The sequence below is a fragment of the Lactuca sativa genome, chromosome 5 (genome assembly GCF_002870075.4).
Source record: "Lactuca sativa cultivar Salinas chromosome 5, Lsat_Salinas_v11, whole genome shotgun sequence".
Classification (NCBI taxonomy): Eukaryota; Viridiplantae; Streptophyta; class Magnoliopsida; order Asterales; family Asteraceae; genus Lactuca; species Lactuca sativa.
Window position 1 is genome coordinate 370235509 of NC_056627.2, and position 24396 is coordinate 370259904.

Sequence of the window (24396 nt, forward strand, 5' to 3'; positions counted from 1 at the left end):
CCTTGGCATGTGGATGATTTTATAGCAAACTAAGCAGGAAAGGATTGTTGGGGGTCACCTTTGTATGGTGGAATTTTGATCATGAGGTTGGCTATGTCGTTTGGGGTTCTTCAAAAACGGGAAGCCTTTATGCTAACGGTGGAAAATGGGAAACCTTTTATTCCACTTCTTTACAAACGAGCCAATATTGTGGTTGGCAATGGGTTTGGAAACTTCTCAATTCTGAATGACAATCCAAGAGATCGATCATGGTGGAGAGTAAGACAAAGGCCCAACTATGCATAACAAGAACCCCCCATGATTCCTACCGAGGATGAGTTACCGATGGATCCTTATAATGTTGCCTTGAGGCATTATCAAGACAATCTGGGAAGAGGTGTTAATTACACCAATATGCACCTAGATATCATGATGCAACACTTGAACATCCAATGACCGAGTGAGTCTCCGGTCTCATAGTTGTACATCCCGACATGGGACGAGATTTGGGAGGAACAACATGGAGGAGCCAGCAGAAGTGGAGGTGGAAATGATGACGAGTGAATTATCCTTTTTATTTGTTTGAGTGGATTTAAGACAATGTTATTTTTATTTTTTGTGTTTGGCTTGTTTTATTTTCTAGGATGATTGTAATTTTAGGATTGAAGTACTTTCTTTTATTTGTTTCCTTGTTATTATCGTTTCTTGTCTCTAGATTTCCCAAAAGTTCGAGTTTGAATAGAGGAGTATATTCCAAGAGACTTTGATGAATTTAAGTAAGGGGTTAGGAATGTGGCGAGAGAGACGACTTTGAGCATTGATCACATGAACTGAAGAGTCACATTTTCAAAAGTTCATATCATCATTAATGACCAAGTTATTGAAGAATTCTACTGTTGGAATGCCTTATTTACGCATTTTTCATACACCACGACGTGGTCACAATCACCACGATGTGGCGTCGTTACAAAAAACACATTTATTTATCCATCACATAAAACGACGTGGTCTCCCTACCACGCCGTGGTGACTGCCGCAAATTCAGATTTCGAGTTTTTTTCCTACACCTAATGAAGTACAAAATGTCCAAGTCTTAAATACATGCTTCATTGCAGTCTCCCACTTCCATATTTACATATATTCGCAAGTTATTCTACACACAAGCAACACGATCGACCTTGCAACTTCTATCCCAGGGGTATCTGTTCATTTTTCTCCCTCTTTACTTTTATTTTTTACATAGCATGCAATGGGGACATTGCATCAAATAAGTGTGGGGTACGACGTTGATTGCATTAGAGTACAAGCATTTGATTTTGTGACATCCCCAAAATCACAGCCAGAAAAGACCGATTTCATTTATGCTTTTTAAAATAATTTCAGAGTAAATCCTTTTGATTTAAAAGTGTTGCGGAATTTGTTCTCAAAACAAAACATGATAAAATAATATTTATCAAAGCATTTCATCAAGAGATGCATTTTCATTATATAATCAAAACTCGAGATGTCATGTTCCGATACAGACCATAAAGCATAAACGATAACATTACAAGTCATTCAACAAATATATACATATATAGACTTGTAAACAAAACAACTCGATGATTCATCCATCTTACGCCCCTTGCGCCACTTCCTGTAATACAAATAAAACTGAGTGGGTCAGGCTTGGGAGCCTGGTGAGCATATAGGGTTTTCAACCCACAATAAATAAATTATATTTAATTTCACCAACCAATCACTATCCCAATTACCCATTCCTGTTATCCTCACTTTACGTCCCTAAAACAACATCTATCTCAAGGGACCTAATCTAGGATTTTCATCGGGACAGACATTACTGCTAAGGGGTTTCCTCAACAATAGATATCCTAAAGGCAACCATGAGGGGGATAGAGTACACCGGTGAACACAACGTTCACAACACCTACAGGTTATGAACCTGCTAGCGTTCCACAGGACTGTATAGAAAGAGTCTGTGGTCGTTATCCATACTCCGCTGAATAACTAGATCAACAACAACAACATCGAGGCCTCTCATCTGTTTATTACACACCAACTATCTACCCATGTTCTACCCAACATATTAGTAGATAAAAATATATATTTTTATACATAGTTTAAAACCTGTATAGCATTTTCATTCAATACATATTCCACATAATAGATGAGGCACACCCACATAACACGTATTTCATAGAAAATAAATCATATCTATGAGATAGAAGAGAATGAATATACATTCACACATATAACAATAAAATTATACACATAACACGTATTTCGTATAAAATACTTCATAATTATGCGTTAGAAGAAAATAACTACACACTCACCTGATCAGAAGATGATCGGACAGCACTACGGCTTGTAGAAGTAGTATTCATCGGTAGATCTGGAAGATCTTCACAAAAACCGGACTCCTCGCGGGCAGAGCTTCGGCTCGGGAATCTTGCTTCTCGGGATCTTCGGGACCTCGGGACTTGCTTCGGGGCTCGGGAATGATACCGGGGCTTCGGGATAATTCTTGCACGAAAAACGATGCAAAAACGCGAGAAAAAGGGAAGAAATGAGCAATGAACTCGGTTGCTCTCGACCTCCTTTTATAGGGGCTGGAAGGTCGAATTACGCTGGGCGTAACTTGAGATTACGCTGGGTGTAATGACGATAAGATCGCGGACTCCCCCCCCCCCCCCCCTTCGGATAATATCGAAATATATATATAAATAAAATATCGAAAATATTTAATAAACTTCAAAAATTCATATCTTCCTCATACGAACTCCGTTTTTGACGTTCTTTATATCCACGCGTAGGTGAGACTACGATCTACATCTTTCGTTTAGAATCCGTCGGCTAATTTTGATTTTATTTTTATTATTTATTTATAGTAGCCCGGGACAGGAAAATTCCGTTATAAATTCATAACTTCTTCATCCGACGTCCGTTTTCGCCTATCTTTTTATCGTTTTACTCCTATTAATGAGACCTTCGATCCTCATTTAGATTGTTTTGGCTAAAAACCGCTCGATCTCAAATCGAGTATTCGGGCTGCATACTGCTAAGTCGAAACTTCGAAAAATCATAACTTCCTCATACGAAGTCAGATTTGGGCGTTCTTTTTATGCACGCTCTCGGTTTAACGAACTCTATGACTTTCGTTTAGATCACTAAGGCTAAATATCACTCTAACATAAATTTCACTTTTTACGTCATTCACCGTTATCGGTTCTATCGCGAAACTTCGACATGTCATAATTATAACTTGGATTTCGGTCGAAATCCTTGTTTCTACCACTACATCTTTATGCAAAGATATTGGGATTATCCCACACGTCAAATTTGACGTTTATTTTATTCTTAATTCATTAAATTATAATAATTAAGAAAATAAACACATAATTCACATAATTCACATAATACTCAAATATTTCATCATTAATACTTCAAAAAGAGTTAGAAGGGTTAACCTAGACTATTACATCAATGATAATGCCTAGCCTGGAAACGCGGGCGTTACAATTCTCTCCACCTTAGAATGATTCCGTCCCCGGAATCACACATCAACAAACAAATGCGGATAGCGACCCATCATGTCACTCTCCGTCTCCCAGGTGAGATTCGGCCCGTTCGTGTGTTTCCATCGGACAAGCACTAACTCGACCATCTTGCGTCACAACTTCTTAGTCTTTCGGTCAACAATTGCCACTGGTTCTTCAATCAACCTTTTGTTCTCATCAATTCTCAATTCAGAAATTGGAATTATATCAGGAACTTCTCCCGTGAACTTCCTCAAATAACACAAATGAAAAGTGTTGTGAATTCCATTCAGTTCTTTGGGTAATTCGAGCTTGTAAGCTTGGTTCCCAACCCTCTGAAGAACTTTAAACGGTCCAATAAACCTTGGACTTAACTTTCCCCTTTTACCAAATCTTATAAGTCCCTTCCACGGCGAGACTTTAAGCAAAACCGAATCCCCAACTTCAAAAGTCATCGGTCTTCGCTTTTTGTCAGCATAGCTCTTTTGACGATCCTGAGCTGCTAACATTATTTCCCTAATTATTTTCAACTTTTCAGCAGTTTGATGAATCATCTCCGGTCCCATAAACTACTTTTCCCCAGCCTCAAGCCAACAAGACGGCGTACGACACTTCTGTCCATACAAAGCTTGGTAAGGTGCCATCTTAATGCTCGAGTGGAAACTATTATTGTAGGAAAATTCTACCAAATGTAAATGTTCATCCCAATTACCTAGGAATTCAAAGGTACATGCTTTTAGCATATCTTCAAGTGTTTGTATCGTTCGTTCGCTCTGACCATCAGTCTGCGGATGGTAAGCTGTACTTAAACACAACTTGGTACCCAATTCCTCTTGTACACTTTTCCAAAACCTTGAGGTGAAACGACTATCACAATCCGATACAATCGTTAACGGAACACCGTGAAGCCTCACAATTTCCTTCACGTAAGAATTTGCAAGCTTCTCCATAGACCATTTCTCCTTGGCTTCTATGAAATGCACACTCTTAGTGAATCGATCAACGACCACCCAAATCATGTCGTGACCATTCTTTGTTCTGGGCAGTTTAGTGACAAAATCCATAGCAATGTCTTCCCAGTTAACCATAGGCACAGACAATGGTTCTAAACTCCCGTACGGTTTCTGATGTTATGTCTTTACTCTCACACAAGTCACACACTCAGCCACATACTTTGCAACATCAAGCTTCATCGTCGGCCACCAGTACTAGGGTTTTAGGTCCCTATACATTTTTGTGCTACCGGGATGAATCGAGTACATGGTTCTGTGAGCTTCTTCCATCAGAAGATCTCTGATTCCTCCTGTCTTAGGTATCCAAATTCGATCTTGGAACACCTTCAGTCCATGACTGTTTACACCGAACACCAACGTTTTGCCCAAACGTTCCTCCTTTTGGTCATTCTTTTCAGAAGCTTCCTCTTGAGCTTTCTTTATACTTTCCACAATGGTCGAGACAACTTTAATTCTCAACGCTCTTGGCCTTTTCCTTTCAAGATTGACTTTCCGACTGAGAGCATCAACAACAACATTAGCCTTACCGGGGTGGTAAAGTATCTCGCAATCGTAGTCCTTAAGTAATTCCATCCAGCGTCGTTGCCTCATATTCAATTCCTTCTGATTAAAGAGATATTGGAGACTCTTATGATCAGTGAAAAGTTTGCACTTTGTGCGATAAAGGTAATGCCTCCATATCTTCAGAGCGAAAACTACCGCTGCCAACTCCAAATCATGAGTCGGCTAGTTCTTTTCATGCTCTTTCAGCTGTTGAGATGCATATGCTATCACCTTTTCTTTTTGGGTCAAAACAAAACCCAATTCAAACCCAGACGCATCGCTATAAACAGCGAAGTCTTCAACTCCATCGGGTAGAGAAAGTATCGGTGCCTCGCATAGTTTCTTCTTTAGCTTCTCGAATGCTTCTTTATGCTTATCATTCCAAGCATAAGTAGCTCCTTTGTGGGTCAAATCTGTCAATGGAGTAGCGATCAAAGAAAAGCCTTGGATAAACCTTTGGTAATATCCGGCTAATCCCAAAAAGCTTCAGATCTCCGTGGGACTTTTCGGTTGTTCCCATTTCATCACAGCTTCGATCTTCGCTGGATCAACCATTATCCCTTCTTGGTTGACCACGTGACCCAAGAATTGGACTTCACGAATCCAAAAATCACATTTGGAGAACTTAGCATACAACTTCTCCTTCTTCAAGACTTCTAACACTTCTCGCAAGAGTCTGCCATGCTCCTCTTGGCTTTTCGAATAAATCAGAATGTCAATGTCATATATGAACACTATCACAGATTTATCTAGGAACGGATTACAAACTCTGTTCATTAAATCCATGAATGCTACTGGAGCATTGGTTAGTCCAAACGACATAACCAAAAACTCATAGTGTCCATATCGGGTTCTGAATGCAGTCTTCTCTATATCCTGCTCTCTTACTTTCAGTTGATGATATCCTGACCTTAGGTCGATCTTTGAAAAATAACTTGAACCTTGTAGTTGATCGAACATGTCATCAATCCTCGGCAACGGATAACTATTCTTTATTGTTGCCTTATTCAGCTCTCGGTAATCAATGCACATTCTCATACTTCCATCTTTCTTCTTTACGAATAACATTGGAGCTCCCCAGGGCGATGAACTAGGTCTAATGAAACCTTTGTCCAATAACTCCTGAAGTTGCATCATCAACTCCTTCATCTCCGTCGGTGCTAATCGATAAGGTGCTTTTGCAATTGGCGTTGTTCCGGGCAACAAGTCAATACAGAATTCCACTTATTGATCAGGTGGTAATCCAGGAAGATCTTCGGGAAACACTTCCGGATAATCACACACAACGGGAATATTCTGCATCACCTTCTTTTCCTTCTTAGCATCGATCACGAATGCTAAGTATGATGTACACCCCTTGGCCAAACATTTTTTGGCTTTCATTAGAGAAATGATTCCAGAATTTACTCTGCGTTTATCTCCATACACCATAAACGATTCCTTCCCAGGCGGGTTCACTTTCACTATTTTCTTCTTGCATAAAATCTCAGCATCGTTGGCGCTAAGCCAATCCATTCCAAGCACGATGTCGAAACCATTAAGTTCGATAGGCAATAATTCCTCGTGGAACTTATTCCCATTCAGATCAATTAAGATGTTTTTCATACGATGGCTAACAGGTACAAACTTGCCACTAGCAACTTCGACTAATAAGGCATTATCTAGTCTAACAACAGGCAAAGCTAGTTTTCTACCAAATTCATGCGATATAAAGGAGTAGTTGGCTCCAGAATCAAATAAAATTTGGGCAGGCAATGTGTTTACGAGAAAGGTACCTGAAGCGACATCAACTTCATCTTTAGCAGCTTCCAGTGTCATCTGGAATGCTCTCGCCTTCAGCTTTGGCGGAATGTTGGGTCTAGCTGCCTCCTTCTTTTTCGGGCAGTCCCTCGACATGTGTCCCTCCTCACCACAACCATAGCAAACCTTCTTATTGAGGGTACATTCATTGGCATAGTGACCTGGCTTTCCACACTTGTAGCATGTGGCCACTACCTCACATTTTCCATGATGCTTCTTCTTACATTTGTCGCACCATTTCGCTTCGCCTCCACTTCCCCTCGAACCAGACTTCGAGAACTTGTTTTTCTTATTGGACCCTGAAGTTCCATCGAACTTCCTCTTTTCACCAACTTCTATCCTTTCCAGACCCTTTTCCTTCTGTTGGGCCTCCACATTCTTAGCTGCACGAGCAGCCGTTTTCAGAGTAGTTGCCATCTTGACTGTCGGACCAAAGTCGGCAGGCAGTCCATTAGTAAACCTCTCAATCTTGGAGAGTTCCATTGGCACTAGGTACGGAAATAACTTCAATTTCTCAGTGAATGCAGTAGCATAGTCATCTATGCTCATCCTCCCCTTCTTCAAGTTTTGGAACTCATTGTTCAGATCAATCAGATCTATCTCTGAACAATACTGCACCCTTAGTTGTTCCAAGAACTCCTCCCATGACATTTTCAGGGCTTCCCCTCGTGGCATAGTATCTGCCAACAACTTCCATCAACTCAATACTCCAGTCTTCAGTTGTCTAACTGCAAAGACAGTCTTCTGTTTTTTGCTACAGTCGCAACTTTCAAATACCATCTCCATTTCGGAGATCCAATCCATTATCTCAATAGGCTTTGGGCTCCCAGAAAGACTTGGCGGCTTCGCGCCCAAGAAGTTCTTGTACATTCACCCATCCTTGTTGTTTCTCCTTTCCGGATCATTCCTTCGTTCTCCTTGAGTCCCAACTTGAATCATAATGCGACTATTGTTCCCTTCCTCCGATTGCTTAGGAATCAATTCAGGTTCCTCAATAGGTATGATAGGTTCGTCCCTATTATCATGCAACATCTGTCGCATCTCATCCCTTTGTTCGGCTAACATAGCCCGAATCATGGCCTGCACCCCAGCCATTGTTATTGGTTCTAGTGCTGCTGATACAACAGGTACTTGCTCAATCATTGGCGGTTGATTCCTGTTTTCATCCGTGTTTCCAACGCCACTCCTTGTTCTCACCATTTTTGATCTACACACCGAATAAGGTGAAATTTAGATCTTCATTCACGATAGATTTCAAATCATCCTTATCACTCCGAAACGATTACATGCTAGGTCTAATATCGTATACATACGCTTAGAATCCTAAACACATAAACCTTTAGATCCGGTTGGCAACAAACCGTAGATCCAAACAAATAATATCATATATGGCAACATATAACATTTAGCACATAAAAGCATTTTAGGCAACTTTCCTAAAAATAAACTAGTGCTCGTGTCTAAAATCCAACAGACACACATCTCAAAATCCCACTTAGCATTCTAAGTTTAAGTCTAGAAATCCTACAAATTCCTAGTTCGCTTAAACTAATGCTCTGATACCAACTGTGACATCCCCAAAATCACGGCCATAAAAGACCGATTTCATTTATACTTTTAAAAATAATTTCAGAGTAAATCCTTTTGATTTAAAAGTGTTGCAGAATTTGTTCCCAAAACAAAACATGATAAAATAATATTTATCAAAGCATTTCATCAAGAGATGCATTTTCAGGATGTCATGTTTTGATACAGACCATAAAGCATAAACGATAACATTACAAGTCATTCAACAAATATATACATATACAGACTTGTAAACAAAACAACTTGATGATTCATCCATCTTACGCCCTTGCGCCACTTCCTGTAATACAAATAAAACTGAGTGGGTCAGGCTTGGGAGCCTGGTGAGCATATAGGGTTTTCAACCCACAATAAATAAATTATATTTAATTTCACCAACCAATCACTATCCCAATTACCCATTCCTGTTATCCTCACTTTACGTCCCTAAAACAACATCTATCTCAAGGGACCTAATCTAGGATTTTCATCGGGACAGACATTACTGCTAAGGGGTTTCCTCAACAATAGATATCCTAAAGGAAACCATGAGGGGGATAGAGTACACCGGTGAACACATCGTTCACAACACCTACATGTTATGAACCTGCTAGCGTTCCACAGGACTGTCTAGAAAGAGTCTGTGGTCGTTATCCATACTCCGCTGAATAACTAGATCAACAACAACAACATCGAGGCCTCTCATCTGTTTATTACACACCAACTATCTACCCATGTTCTACCCAACATATTAGTAGATAAAAAAATATATTTTTATACATAGTTTAAAACTTGTATAGCATTTTCATTCAATACATATTCCACATAACAGATGAGGCACACCCACATAACACGTATTTCATAGAAAATAAATCAGATCTATGAGATAGAAGAGAATGAATATACATTCACACATATAACAACAAAATTATACACATAACACGTATTTCGTATAAAATACTTCATAATTATGCGTTAGAAGAAAGTAATTGCACACTCACCTGATCAGAAGATGATCGGGACAGCACTACGGCTTGTAGAAGTAGTATTCTTCGGCAGATCTGGAAAATCTTCACAAAAACCGGACTCCTCGCGGGCAGAGCTTCGGCTCGGGAATTTTACTTCTCGGGATCTTCGGGACCTCGGGACTTGCTTCGGGGCTCGGGAATGATACCGGGGCTTCGGGATAATTCTTGCACGAAAAACGATGCAAAAACGCAAGAAAAAGGGAAGAAATGAGCAATGAACTCGGTTGCTCTCGACCTCCTTTTATAGGGGTTGGAAGGTCGAATTACGCTGGGCGTAACTTTAGATTACGCTGGGCGTAATGACGATAAGATCGCTGACTCCCCCACTTCGGATAATATCGGAATATATATATATATATATATATATATATATATATATATATATATATATATATATATATATATATATATATATATATATATATATGGGAAAAGTGAATATACCCTTAAGGGTATATAAGCTTAGGTACCCAAACTCACCATACTACGTCGTTTTGTATCATATAATACATTCTAATTGTTTAATGTTCTTATAATTTAACTTCAAACTTGATTTACTTCCAAGATTATTATAAATTACAAATAAATCTTTCTCTTACGTAATTTTCATTTTCAACTACAATATATATAGCCTAATAAGTGTTCGGCAAAAAGATATGATATAAGAAAAAGATATTAGTGAAATTTCAAAAATCTTGAAAGTTAATCAAGTTAAGAGTTGAAGTTTACACACATTATAATAAATATATTAAACACTCATATGGCGTTCCCCGATGGAGTCACGAGCACGGGTTGGTGGAATACCATAGGAACACAAAGTCTACATCCCAAAGTCTGCACAAGAAGGGAGCATCCGATCCCCGACTCACCGCCTCATTCACCGCCTTATTTCCTCCACCATCAACCAAAGGAAAGACGATGACAAGGTCTCCAACCTTGATGTTTTCTACTTATGGAGCATAATAACACCCGACGTCTTTTGCAACATTCCATGGTGTATTGCTTCATACCTTTCGGAGGGTGCGGTCAAAGATCGCAAAACCTCCCGTATCAATGGAGGAATGTTTGTCACTCGATTGGCGAATTCATTCGGGTTAATGAACCGCGGAGCCTGGAACTTCATGACAATGATTCCGACGCCCCCGTTTAATCCCATTCTTTTCCGACGAGCACGGATAATCGAAGACTATGGTGGTGGCCATTATGCCATCCCAAATGATGACCCCGTTGTTGGTCCCGATGCACCGGGAAGGCGGGTGAGATCGAGAAGAGAACGGGATGTGGAGGACGAGCCGCCAGTGATTCCGGTCGAAAATGAAGATGTACCAATGGATTGGTACAATGTAGAGATGAGGCGGATGCAGGATCAATTGGCGAGGGGGCTGAATTTTAGCAACCAATCTCACATTCGACTTTTTGACCACTTCAATATCCCACATATTGATGGTGGGAATTACCCATTCATTCCGTCTTGGGATGAGAGGATTGCTGCTAGACGAAGCGGAGCCGGGGGAAGTGGAGCCGCTAATGATGATGAGGAAGATGAAGATTGATGTTTTTGTGTTTTTAATCAAACAATTTTAATTTGTTTTGTTTTGTTTTTTTTATTTATTTATTTATTTTTTTTATATATGCTTTGAGATTTTGTTATGTTTAATGGTTGTTTGCTTTAGTATTTTTCAGGATTGAATTTTGCTTGCTTATTTAGGATGGTTTAGAGATGTAAAGCATGGATGTTTTCTAGAGTAAGAGCGAGTCAAGGAAGCGAGTTTTTAACGTCAAAGTGTCGAGTCCGGTCCTAGGGGGTATGAGCAATTGAGTCCAAATGTGAGGAAGGGTTAAAGAAGTTTTTGGAAGCTAAAACAGTTGCAAAATACCAAGTTTTTTCGTTCAGTGGCCTACTCGACGAGTGCACTAAGCTGACTCGCCGAGTCGCCTTGTATTTCTACATATTCTGAGAAGGCGCGCTGGTACTCGACGAGTCCACTATAAGACTCGACGAGTCGATCATTTTTTATCTCGATGGACTGCTGATTTGATGCTGCTACTGGTCCCACTTGCTCACTTATTCTTCCATTTCCATTCTTGAAGATCTTACACTGATTTCCGCGTATTTGGAGCGACCCACACGAGTTTTGACACCCAAGGCATGGATGAGATGTTACCATGTCTAAAGTTGATTGAAGTTGGAGCTTAAAATGGATATGATCAGCCTATCGACTGCTATCCCAGGGGAGTTTGTTCCAATTCCCTCTTTGTTTTTTTTTGTTTTTTTATGCATAATATGCAATGAGGGCATTGCATCATATAAGTGTGGGGTAGGGGTTGGTTACATAATAGTCAATTTTAAAAAAATTTGCATACCAAAAGTATTATTTAGGATTTAATTAGAAATTTTTGGTAAAAATTAGGATTCCATGTTAGAATTGTGTTAATAATTGCATGAAGACCCAAATGTTTAGTTGAGCCTATACACGTTCTAGTGCATTTGTGGCTTCCTTATTCCAGTGAAATCATGAGACAAAAACACGACCTTGCTCAGCCTGAGGGATGCAATATGTTTAGCAGCCTAAACCTGAAATGTATCCAGGAAAGTTTTTATCATTAGCCAATAAGGGTTGAAGTTGAGCGCCCCTGCTTAAGCATGTAGGTTTTGAGTGAAAGAAAAAGTGAGGTATACATGTAAAAAAAAGAGAAGAGAATTACAAGAAAAGTTGTAAGAATTTTGGAGCAAATGAAGTGAAAATCAAAAGATCAAAAATTCCAAGAAATCCAGAAAAGTTGAAGATGCCAAAAGTCAATACAAGTTGGTGAATTCAAAGAGATCAAAGATCAAATTATCAAGAAAGTGAAGAATTCAAAGAATTCCATAGTGGTATCGAAAAATTGTAATTTTCTAGAATATGTATGCTTGGGTTGCTCGATTAAAAATACCTTGAGGGTAAAGAGGTTTTCTGCGGATGGATTCGGAGGGTTGCATAAAATGAGCATAGTTCGGGGTGAGTGGGTGAATGTTTATGAGGATTGTGAGTATTTGGAATATGGGGGGTTCTTTAGGAAAAATTTTAGACACAAATGCATGCGTTGCGGTCTTGGCATAATGGTTGGGTTAGATTGGAGTTGTTATACATAGTTCTAATGTATTAAAATTCAGTTTTGCTTGAGGGCAAGCAAAAGACAAGTGTGGGGTATTTTGATGTGTGCATATTTAGTGTGTATTTAGTATAGTTTTTTATTCATAGATTAGCTAAATTATCACATATTATGGACAAAAGGTACTTAAAAGTGTTAAATTATGTTTTTCAGTCCAAAGATGAAGCTCGGGAGCAAAAGGAAGCAAGAGAAGCGGTTAGAAGATTGAGAGTGGAATGAAGAAGGAAAACACTGGAAAAGAAGCTTCTACTCGTCGAGTCAGATAGCTACTCGACGAGTCCGGTCGAGGAATCAGAAGGATAATGACTCGGGATCCCAGATAGTTATCGCGATACGTAGAATGTGAGAGGGACTCGACGAGTCACCACTTGACTCGACGAGTCGGACCGCTTATTTAAAGATAGTTCCACAGATCGAGAGAAAGAAGTTCTGGGACGATTCAGAAGTGCTTAGCTGCGAATAAGAAGCCAGAAGAACCCTAGAAGTCGACCAAGGAAGCTAGAATCCAATTCCGGGAATAATTAAGGCATAATTCCTCCATTCTACTTGTTTCTTTTGTTTTGTCAACATGATTAAGCAACTTGAACTTATTTGTTTGCTGTTATTTACCTTAGTTATGAGCTAAATTCTTTAAACTTCTATTTGGGGATACGAAATTGGTAATATGGTTTGATTCTTGGTAGGATTAATTCTATGTTGGTTAATTTAGTTATTTTAGCTTGCTAAAGAACCTTGTGTATGAATGATAATTGATTTTCTGTTAATAGGGAGATAATTAATTAGCATGAACATCTATTAGTTATCAATCTCATATGCTTAGTGAACACTTTTTGTCATATGTCTAGTGTAATGAATATGAAACTAGGATTAATAAGAAAATCAAGTAAATTTATGTGCAAGCTTGTGAGATGACTATTAAACAAGAAGTTAATTAAAAGATAAATTAATTAGCTACTGCAAGTCTAACTTAACCCGAATATTATATCTAGTAAATTTAATTGAAATAGACAACTGGCCATTGTTCAAATTGATTTATTTGCTAAGGATTAATGAAGTGAATACGGAATTAATCAATTGAATCGGTAACTAGCAAAAGAATTAATCCATTGCACTTTTACCTTGAAATCAACCATAGGATCAATTAAGTTGAACTAAATAGAAGTACTTCTCCGTTATTGAATCTAGTCAAAGTCTTTGTTTTCTAGCTTAACAAGTAATCATTAGTAAGTTTCTAGTCTTGTAAAACTAGAGAAAACCCCTACTTATTAGTTAAATTAGATAAATTAGGTTTTAGTATTTAATTTGCCGTTCCCTGTGTTCGATACCCTACTTGCTTGAACTATACCACAATTGATAGGTTCACTGCCTTTTGTGTGTTATTTGATAATTAAAAGTAGGTTTAAAACTAGTGGGTTTCACACACATCAAGTTTTTGGCGCCGTTGCCGGGGAACGGTTCTAAAATTAATAGTAAAATCTAGTTTAATCGATCATTTGTGTGGGATTTATCTTACACAAAGTTATTTACAAAGCAAATCAGTAAGTAGATTTAGTTTTAATAAAATTACGTTTTTAGAATAACAAGAAATTTTCATTCTCTGTTTTTGCCTTGAACTCGCCGAGTGCATTCGAGCAGACTCGGCGAGTCCATCGCTGTTTTAGTCTTTATTTTTTATTTCGTTTTTATTCCTTTTACGCGTTTCGTTTCTTTTGTTTCGTTTTTTTTTAGCTGTTTCATGACCCGAGGATCGGACACACCTCTAGTACCACCTTTGGAAGACCCGGAATCCGCACTAAAGAGAAGCAAGGGAAAAGCCGTAGGAGAAACCGCAACTTCAAAGAACTCACCACTCAAGAACTTGAAATCCGTTTTCAGCAAGAAGAAAGGCTGCAAATCAGGAGCATCCAGTGCCTCATTAACAATTGAAGAACCAATTCACGAAGGTACCGAGTACGACACCGAGGAAGAAAAAGAGCATATTTTCGAGCACGAAACCGATTCCGAAGAAGAGTTAGCTATCACTATGGCTAACATCGATGAAGTCCCCATGGGGGAGTGGAAGAAAAAGCTCTCCGACATTAAGAAGAAGGAGGTGTATGTACCGAACAGAATTGATTGGGAATGGCTGCAGAGTGTTAGCTATGAAGAAGAACTAGCTCCTTACCTTTTGAAGGAGTTCCAACATGAAGGCGACAGTATGGTGTGTGATGGGTGGAGCCGGGTCTTTCGTATTCAAGAACCGGTTTATTTGGAACTATGTTTAGAATTCTTTTCCACGGTGTCTTTCACCGGGGGAGTGGATGTGTATCACCCGACGAGCTTTACTTTTTGTCTTGGGGGCGAGTATCGTCAATGCTCGGTGGTGGACCTTGCCTGCCGACTAGGGATCTATGATCAACCCTTAGTGACAACAAACATCTTTCGGGCTTTCTTGGCAAACACTCATATGGCGTTCCCCGATGGAGTCACGAGCACGGGTTGGTGGAATACCATAGGAAACAAAGTCTACATCCCAAAGTCTGCACAAGAAGGGAGCATCCGATCCCCGACTCACCGCCTCATTCACCGCCTTATTTCCTCCACCATCAACCAAAGGAAAGACGATGACAAGGTCTCCAACCTTGATGTTTTCTACTTATGGAGCATAATAACACCCGACGTCTTTTGCAACATTCCATGGTGTATTGCTTCATACCTTTCGGAGGGTGCGGTCAAAGATCGCAAAACCTCCCGTATCAATGGAGGAATGTTTGTCACTCGATTGGCGAATTCATTCGGGTTGATGAACCGCGGAGCCTGGAACTTCATGACAATGATTCCGACGCCCCCGTTTAATCCCATTCTTTTCCGACGAGCACGGATAATCGAAGACTATGGTGGTGGCCATTATGCCATCCCAAATGATGACCCCGTTGTTGGTCCCGATGCACCGGGAAGGCGGGTGAGATCGAGAAGAGAACGGGATGTGGAGGACGAGCCGCCAGTGATTCCGGTCGAAAATGAAGATGTACCAATGGATTGGTACAATGTAGAGATGAGGCGGATGCAGGATCAATTGGCGAGGGGGCTGAATTTTAGCAACCAATCTCACATTCGACTTTTTGACCATTTCAATATCCCACATATTGATGGTGGGAATTACCCATTCATTCCGTCTTGGGATGAGAGGATTGCTGCTAGACGAAGCGGAGCCGGGGGAAGTGGAGCCGCTAATGATGATGAGGAAGATGAAGATTGATGTTTTTGTGTTTTTAATCAAACAATTTTAATTTGTTTTGTTTTTATTTATTTATTTATTTATTTATTTTTTTATATATGCTTTGAGATTTTGTTATGTTTAATGGTTGTTTGCTTTAGTATTTTTCAGGATTGAATTTTGCTTGCTTATTTAGGATGGTTTAGAGATGTAAAGCATGGATGTTTTCTAGAGTAAGAGCGAGTCAAGGAAGCGAGTTTTTAACGTCAAAGTGTCGAGTCCGGTCCTAGGGGGTATGAGCAATTGAGTCCAAATGTGAGGAAGGGTTAAAGAAGTTTTTGGAAGCTAAAACAGTTGCAAAATACCAAGTTTTTTCGTTCAGTGGCCTACTCGACGAGTGCACTAAGCTGACTCGCCGAGTCGCCTTGTATTTCTACATATTCTGAGAAGGCGCGCTGGTACTCGACGAGTCCACTATAAGACTCGACGAGTCGATCATTTTTTATCTCGATGGACTGCTGATTTGATGCTGCTATTGGTCCCACTTGCTCACTTATTCTTCCATTTCCATTCTTGAAGATCTTACACTGATTTCCGCGTATTTGGAGCGACCCACACGAGTTTTGACACCCAAGGCATGGATGAGATGTTACCATGTCTAAAGTTGATTGAAGTTGGAGCTTAAAATGGATATGATCAGCCTATCGACTGCTATCCCAGGGGAGTTTGTTCCAATTCCCTCTTTGTTTTTTTTTGTTTTTTTATGCATAATATGCAATGAGGGCATTGCATCATATAAGTGTGGGGTAGGGGTTGGTTACATAATAGTCAATTTTAAAAAATTTTGCATACCAAAAGTATTATTTAGGATTTAATTAGAAATTTTTGGTAAAAATTAGGATTCCATGTTAGAATTGTGTTAATAATTGCATGAAGACCCAAATGTTTAGTTGAGCCTATACACGTTCTAGTGCATTTGTGGCTTCCTTATTCCAGTGAAATCATGAGACAAAAACACGACCTTGCTCAGCCTGAGGGATGCAATATGTTTAGCAGCCTAAACCTGAAATGTATCCAGGAAAGTTTTTATCATTAGCCAATAAGGGTTGAAGTTGAGCGCCCCTGCTTAAGCATGTAGGTTTTGAGTGAAAGAAAAAGTGAGGTATACATGTAAAAAAAAGAGAAGAGAATTACAAGAAAAGTTGTAAGAATTTTGGAGCAAATGAAGTGAAAATCAAAAGATCAAAAATTCCAAGAAATCCAGAAAAGTTGAAGATGCCAAAAGTCAATACAAGTTGGTGAATTCAAAGAGATCAAAGATCAAATTATCAAGAAAGTGAAGAATTCAAAGAATTCCATAGTGGTATCGAAAAATTGTAATTTTCTAGAATATGTATGCTTGGGTTGCTCGATTAAAAATACCTTGAGGGTAAAGAGGTTTTCTGCGGATGGATTCGGAGGGTTGCATAAAATGAGCATAGTTCGGGGTGAGTGGGTGAATGTTTATGAGGATTGTGAGTATTTGGAATATGGGGGGTTCTTTAGGAAAAATTTTAGACACAAATGCATGCGTTGCGGTCTTGGCATAATGGTTGGGTTAGATTGGAGTTGTTATACATAGTTCTAATGTATTAAAATTCAGTTTTGCTTGAGGGCAAGCAAAAGACAAGTGTGGGGTATTTTGATGTGTGCATATTTAGTGTGTATTTAGTATAGTTTTTTATTCATAGATTAGCTAAATTATCACATATTATGGACAAAAGGTACTTAAAAGTGTTAAATTATGTTTTTCAGTCCAAAGATGAAGCTCGGGAGCAAAAGGAAGCAAGAGAAGCGGTTAGAAGATTGAGAGTGGAATGAAGAAGGAAAACACTGGAAAAGAAGCTTCTACTCGTCGAGTCAGATAGCTACTCGACGAGTCCGGTCGAGGAATCAGAAGGATAATGACTCGGGATCCCAGATAGTTATCGCGATACGTAGAATGTGAGAGGGACTCGACGAGTCACCACTTGACTCGACGAGTCGGACCGCTTATTTAAAGATAGTTCCACAGATCGAGAGAAAGAAGTTCTGGGACGATTCAGAAGTGCTTAGCTGCGAATAAGAAGCCAGAAGAACCCTAGAAGTCGACCAAGGAAGCTAGAATCCAATTCCGGGAATAATTAAGGCATAATTCCTCCATTCTACTTGTTTCTTTTGTTTTGTCAACATGATTAAGCAACTTGAACTTATTTGTTTGCTGTTATTTACCTTAGTTATGAGCTAAATTCTTTAAACTTCTATTTGGGGATACGAAATTGGTAATATGGTTTGATTCTTGGTAGGATTAATTCTATGTTGGTTAATTTAGTTATTTTAGCTTGCTAAAGAACCTTGTGTATGAATGATAATTGATTTTCTGTTAATAGGGAGATAATTAATTAGCATGAACATCTATTAGTTATCAATCTCATATGCTTAGTGAACACTTTTTGTCATATGTCTAGTGTAATGAATATGAAACTAGGATTAATAAGAAAATCAAGTAAATTTATGTGCAAGCTTGTGAGATGACTATTAAACAAGAAGTTAATTAAAAGATAAATTAATTAGCTACTGCAAGTCTAACTTAACCCGAATATTATATCTAGTAAATTTAATTGAAATAGACAACTGGCCATTGTTCAAATTGATTTATTTGCTAAGGATTAATGAAGTGAATACGGAATTAATCAATTGAATCGGTAACTAGCAAAAGAATTAATCCATTGCACTTTTACCTTGAAATCAACCATAGGATCAATTAAGTTGAACTAAATAGAAGTACTTCTCCGTTATTGAATCTAGTCAAAGTCTTTGTTTTCTAGCTTAACAAGTAATCATTAGTAAGTTTCTAGTCTTGTAAAACTAGAGAAAACCCCTACTTATTAGTTAAATTAGATAAATTAGGTTTTAGTATTTAATTTGCCGTTCCCTGTGTTCGATACCCTACTTGCTTGAACTATACCACAATTGATAGGTTCACTGCCTTTTGTGTGTTATTTGATAATTAAAAGTAGGTTTAAAACTAGTGGGTTTCACACACATCAAGTTTTTGGCGCCGTTGCCGGGGAACGGTTCTAAAATTAATAGTAAAATCTAGTTTAATCGATCATTTGTGTGGGATTTATCTTACACAAAGTTATTTACAAAGCAAATCAGTAAGTAGATTTAGTTTTAATAAAATTTCGTTTTTAGAATAACAAGAAATTTTTATTCTCTGTTTTTGCCTTGAACTCGCCGAGTGCATTCGAGCAGACTCGGCGAGTCCATCGCTGTTTTAGTCTTTATTTTTTATTTCGTTTTTATTCCTTTTACGCGTTTCGTTTCTTTTGTTTCGTTTTTTTTTAGCTGTTTCATGACCCGAGGATCGGACACACCTCTAGTACCACCTTTGGAAGACCCGGAATCCGCACTAAAGAGAAGCAAGGGAAAAGCCGTAGGAGAAACCGCAACTTCAAAGAACTCACCACTCAAGAACTTGAAATCCGTTTTCAGCAAGAAGAAAGGCTGCAAATCAGGAGCATCCAGTGCCTCATTAACAATTGAAGAACCAATTCACGAAGGTACCGAGTACGACACCGAGGAAGAAAAAGAGCATATTTTCGAGCACGAAACCGATTCCGAAGAAGAGTTAGCTATCACTATGGCTAACATCGATGAAGTCCCCATGGGGGAGTGGAAGAAAAAGCTCTCCGACATTAAGAAGAAGGAGGTGTATGTACCGAACAGAATTGATTGGGAATGGCTGCAGAGTGTTAGCTATGAAGAAGAACTAGCTCCTTACCTTTTGAAGGAGTTCCAACATGAAGGCGACAGTATGGTGTGTGATGGGTGGAGTCGGGTCTTTCGTATTCAAGAACCGGTTTATTTGGAACTATGTTTAGAATTCTTTTCCACGGTGTCTTTCACCGGGGGAGTGGATGTGTATCACCCGACGAGCTTTACTTTTTGTCTTGGGGGCGAGTATCGTCAATGCTCGGTGGTGGACCTTGCCTGCCGACTAGGGATCTATGATCAACCCTTAGTGACAACAAACATCTTTCGGGCTTTCTTGGCAAACACTCATATGGCGTTCCCCGATGGAGTCACGAGCACGGGTTGGTGGAATACCATAGGAAACAAAGTCTACATCCCAAAGTCTGCACAAGAAGGGAGCATCCGATCCCCGACTCACCGCCTCATTCACCGCCTTATTTCCTCCACCATCAACCAAAGGAAAGACGATGACAAGGTCTCCAACCTTGATGTTTTCTACTTATGGAGCATAATAACACCCGACGTCTTTTGCAACATTCCATGGTGTATTGCTTCATACCTTTCGGAGGGTGCGGTCAAAGATCGCAAAACCTCCCGTATCAATGGAGGAATGTTTGTCACTCGATTGGCGAATTCATTCGGGTTGATGAACCGCGGAGCCTGGAACTTCATGACAATGATTCCGATGCCCCCGTTTAATCCCATTCTTTTCCGACGAGCACGGATAATCGAAGACTATGGTGGTGACCATTATGCCATCCCAAATGATGACCCCGTTGTTGGTCCCGATGCACCGGGAAGGCGGGTGAGATCGAGAAGAGAACGGGATGTGGAGGACGAGCCGCCAGTGATTCCGGTCGAAAATGAAGATGTACCAATGGATTGGTACAATGTAGAGATGAGGCGGATGCAGGATCAATTGGCGAGGGGGCTGAATTTTAGCAACCAATCTCACATTCGACTTTTTGACCATTTCAATATCCCACATATTGATGGTGGGAATTACCCATTCATTCCGTCTTGGGATGAGAGGATTGCTGCTAGACGAAGCGGAGCCGGGGGAAGTGGAGCCGCTAATGATGATGAGGAAGATGAAGATTGATGTTTTTGTGTTTTTAATCAAACAATTTTAATTTGTTTTGTTTTTATTTATTTATTTATTTATTTATTTTTTTATATATGCTTTGAGATTTTGTTATGTTTAATGGTTGTTTGCTTTAGTATTTTTCAGGATTGAATTTTGCTTGCTTATTTAGGATGGTTTAGAGATGTAAAGCATGGATGTTTTCTAGAGTAAGAGCGAGTCAAGGAAGCGAGTTTTTAACGTCAAAGTGTCGAGTCCGGTCCTAGGGGGTATGAGCAATTGAGTCCAAATGTGAGGAAGGGTTAAAGAAGTTTTTGGAAGCTAAAACAGTTGCAAAATACCAAGTTTTTTCGTTCAGTGGCCTACTCGACGAGTGCACTAAGCTGACTCGCCGAGTCGCCTTGTATTTCTACATATTCTGAGAAGGCGCGCTGGTACTCGACGAGTCCACTATAAGACTCGACGAGTCGATCATTTTTTATCTCGATGGACTGCTGATTTGATGCTGCTATTGGTCCCACTTGCTCACTTATTCTTCCATTTCCATTCTTGAAGATCTTACACTGATTTCCGCGTATTTGGAGCGACCCACACGAGTTTTGACACCCAAGGCATGGATGAGATGTTACCATGTCTAAAGTTGATTGAAGTTGGAGCTTAAAATGGATATGATCAGCCTATCGACTGCTATCCCAGGGGAGTTTGTTCCAATTCCCTCTTTGTTTTTTTTTGTTTTTTTATGCATAATATGCAATGAGGGCATTGCATCATATAAGTGTGGGGTAGGGGTTGGTTACATAATAGTCAATTTTAAAAAATTTTGCATACCAAAAGTATTATTTAGGATTTAATTAGAAATTTTTGGTAAAAATTAGGATTCCATGTTAGAATTGTGTTAATAATTGCATGAAGACCCAAATGTTTAGTTGAGCCTATACACGTTCTAGTGCATTTGTGGCTTCCTTATTCCAGTGAAATCATGAGACAAAAACACGACCTTGCTCAGCCTGAGGGATGCAATATGTTTAGCAGCCTAAACCTGAAATGTATCCAGGAAAGTTTTTATCATTAGCCAATAAGGGTTGAAGTTGAGCGCCCCTGCTTAAGCATGTAGGTTTTGAGTGAAAGAAAAAGTGAGGTATACATGTAAAAAAAAGAGAAGAGAATTACAAGAAAAGTTGTAAGAATTTTGGAGCAAATGAAGTGAAAATCAAAAGATCAAAAATTCCAAGAAATCCAGAAAAGTTGAAGATGCCAAAAGTCAATACAAGTTGGTGAATTCAAAGAGATCAAAGATCAAATTATCAAGAAAGTGAAGAATTCAAAGAATTCCATAGTGGTATCGAAAAATTGTAATTTTCTAGAATATGTATGCTTGGGTTGCTCGATTAAAAATACCTTGAGGGTAAAGAGGTTTTCTGCGGATGGATTCGGAGGGTTGCATAAAATGAGCATAGTTCGGGGTGAGTGGGTGAATGTTTATGAGGATTGTGAGTATTTGGAATATGGGGGGTTCTTTAGGAAAAATTTTAGACACAAATGCATGCGTTGCGGTCTTGGCATAATGGTTGGGTTAGATTGGAGTTGTTATACATAGTTCTAATGTATTAAAATTCAGTTTTGCTTGAGGGCAAGCAAAAGACAAGTGTGGGGTATTTTGATGTGTGCATATTTAGTGTGTATTTAGTATAGTTTTTTATTCATAGATTAGCTAAATTATCACATATTATGGACAAAAGGTACTTAAAAGTGTTAAATTATGTTTTTCAGTCCAAAGATGAAGCTCGGGAGCAAAAGGAAGCAAGAGAAGCGGTTAGAAGATTGAGAGTGGAATGAAGAAGGAAAACACTGGAAAAGAAGCTTCTACTCGTCGAGTCAGATAGCTACTCGACGAGTCCGGTCGAGGAATCAGAAGGATAATGACTCGGGATCCCAGATAGTTATCGCGATACGTAGAATGTGAGAGGGACTCGACGAGTCACCACTTGACTCGACGAGTCGGACCGCTTATTTAAAGATAGTTCCACAGATCGAGAGAAAGAAGTTCTGGGACGATTCAGAAGTGCTTAGCTGCGAATAAAAAGCCAGAAGAACCCTAGAAGTCGACCAAGGAAGCTAGAATCCAATTCCGGGAATAATTAAGGCATAATTCCTCCATTCTACTTGTTTCTTTTGTTTTGTCAACATGATTAAGCAACTTGAACTTATTTGTTTGCTGTTATTTACCTTAGTTATGAGCTAAATTCTTTAAACTTCTATTTGGGGATACGAAATTGGTAATATGGTTTGATTCTTGGTAGGATTAATTCTATGTTGGTTAATTTAGTTATTTTAGCTTGCTAAAGAACCTTGTGTATGAATGATAATTGATTTTCTGTTAATAGGGAGATAATTAATTAGCATGAACATCTATTAGTTATCAATCTCATATGCTTAGTGAACACTTTTTGTCATATGTCTAGTGTAATGAATATGAAACTAGGATTAATAAGAAAATCAAGTAAATTTATGTGCAAGCTTGTGAGATGACTATTAAACAAGAAGTTAATTAAAAGATAAATTAATTAGCTACTGCAAGTCTAACTTAACCCGAATATTATATCTAGTAAATTTAATTGAAATAGACAACTGGCCATTGTTCAAATTGATTTATTTGCTAAGGATTAATGAAGTGAATACGGAATTAATCAATTGAATCGGTAACTAGCAAAAGAATTAATCCATTGCACTTTTACCTTGAAATCAACCATAGGATCAATTAAGTTGAACTAAATAGAAGTACTTCTCCGTTATTAAATCTAGTCAAAGTCTTTGTTTTCTAGCTTAACAAGTAATCATTAGTAAGTTTCTAGTCTTGTAAAACTAGAGAAAACCCCTACTTATTAGTTAAATTAGATAAATTAGGTTTTAGTATTTAATTTGCCGTTCCCTGTGTTCGATACCCTACTTGCTTGAACTATACCACAATTGATAGGTTCACTGCCTTTTGTGTGTTATTTGATAATTAAAAGTAGGTTTAAAACTAGTGGGTTTCACACACATCAAGTTTTTGGCGCCGTTGCCGGGGAACGGTTCTAAAATTAATAGTAAAATCTAGTTTAATCGATCATTTGTGTGGGATTTATCTTACACAAAGTTATTTACAAAGCAAATCAGTAAGTAGATTTAGTTTTAATAAAATTTCGTTTTTAGAATAACAAGAAATTTTTATTCTCTGTTTTTGCCTTGAACTCGCCGAGTGCATTCGAGCAGACTCGGCGAGTCCATCGCTGTTTTAGTCTTTATTTTTTATTTCGTTTTTATTCCTTTTACACGTTTCGTTTCTTTTGTTTCGTTTTTTTTTAGCTGTTTCATGACCCGAGGATCGGACACACCTCTAGTACCACCTTTGGAAGACCCGGAATCCGCACTAAAGAGAAGCAAGGGAAAAGCCGTAGGAGAAACCGCAACTTCAAAGAACTCACCACTCAAGAACTTGAAATCCGTTTTCAGCAAGAAGAAAGGCTGCAAATCAGGAGCATCCAGTGCCTCATTAACAATTGAAGAACCAATTCACGAAGGTACCGAGTACGACACCGAGGAAGAAAAAGAGCATATTTTCGAGCACGAAACCGATTCCGAAGAAGAGTTAGCTATCACTATGGCTAACATCGATGAAGTCCCCATGGGGGAGTGGAAGAAAAAGCTCTCCGACATTAAGAAGAAGGAGGTGTATGTA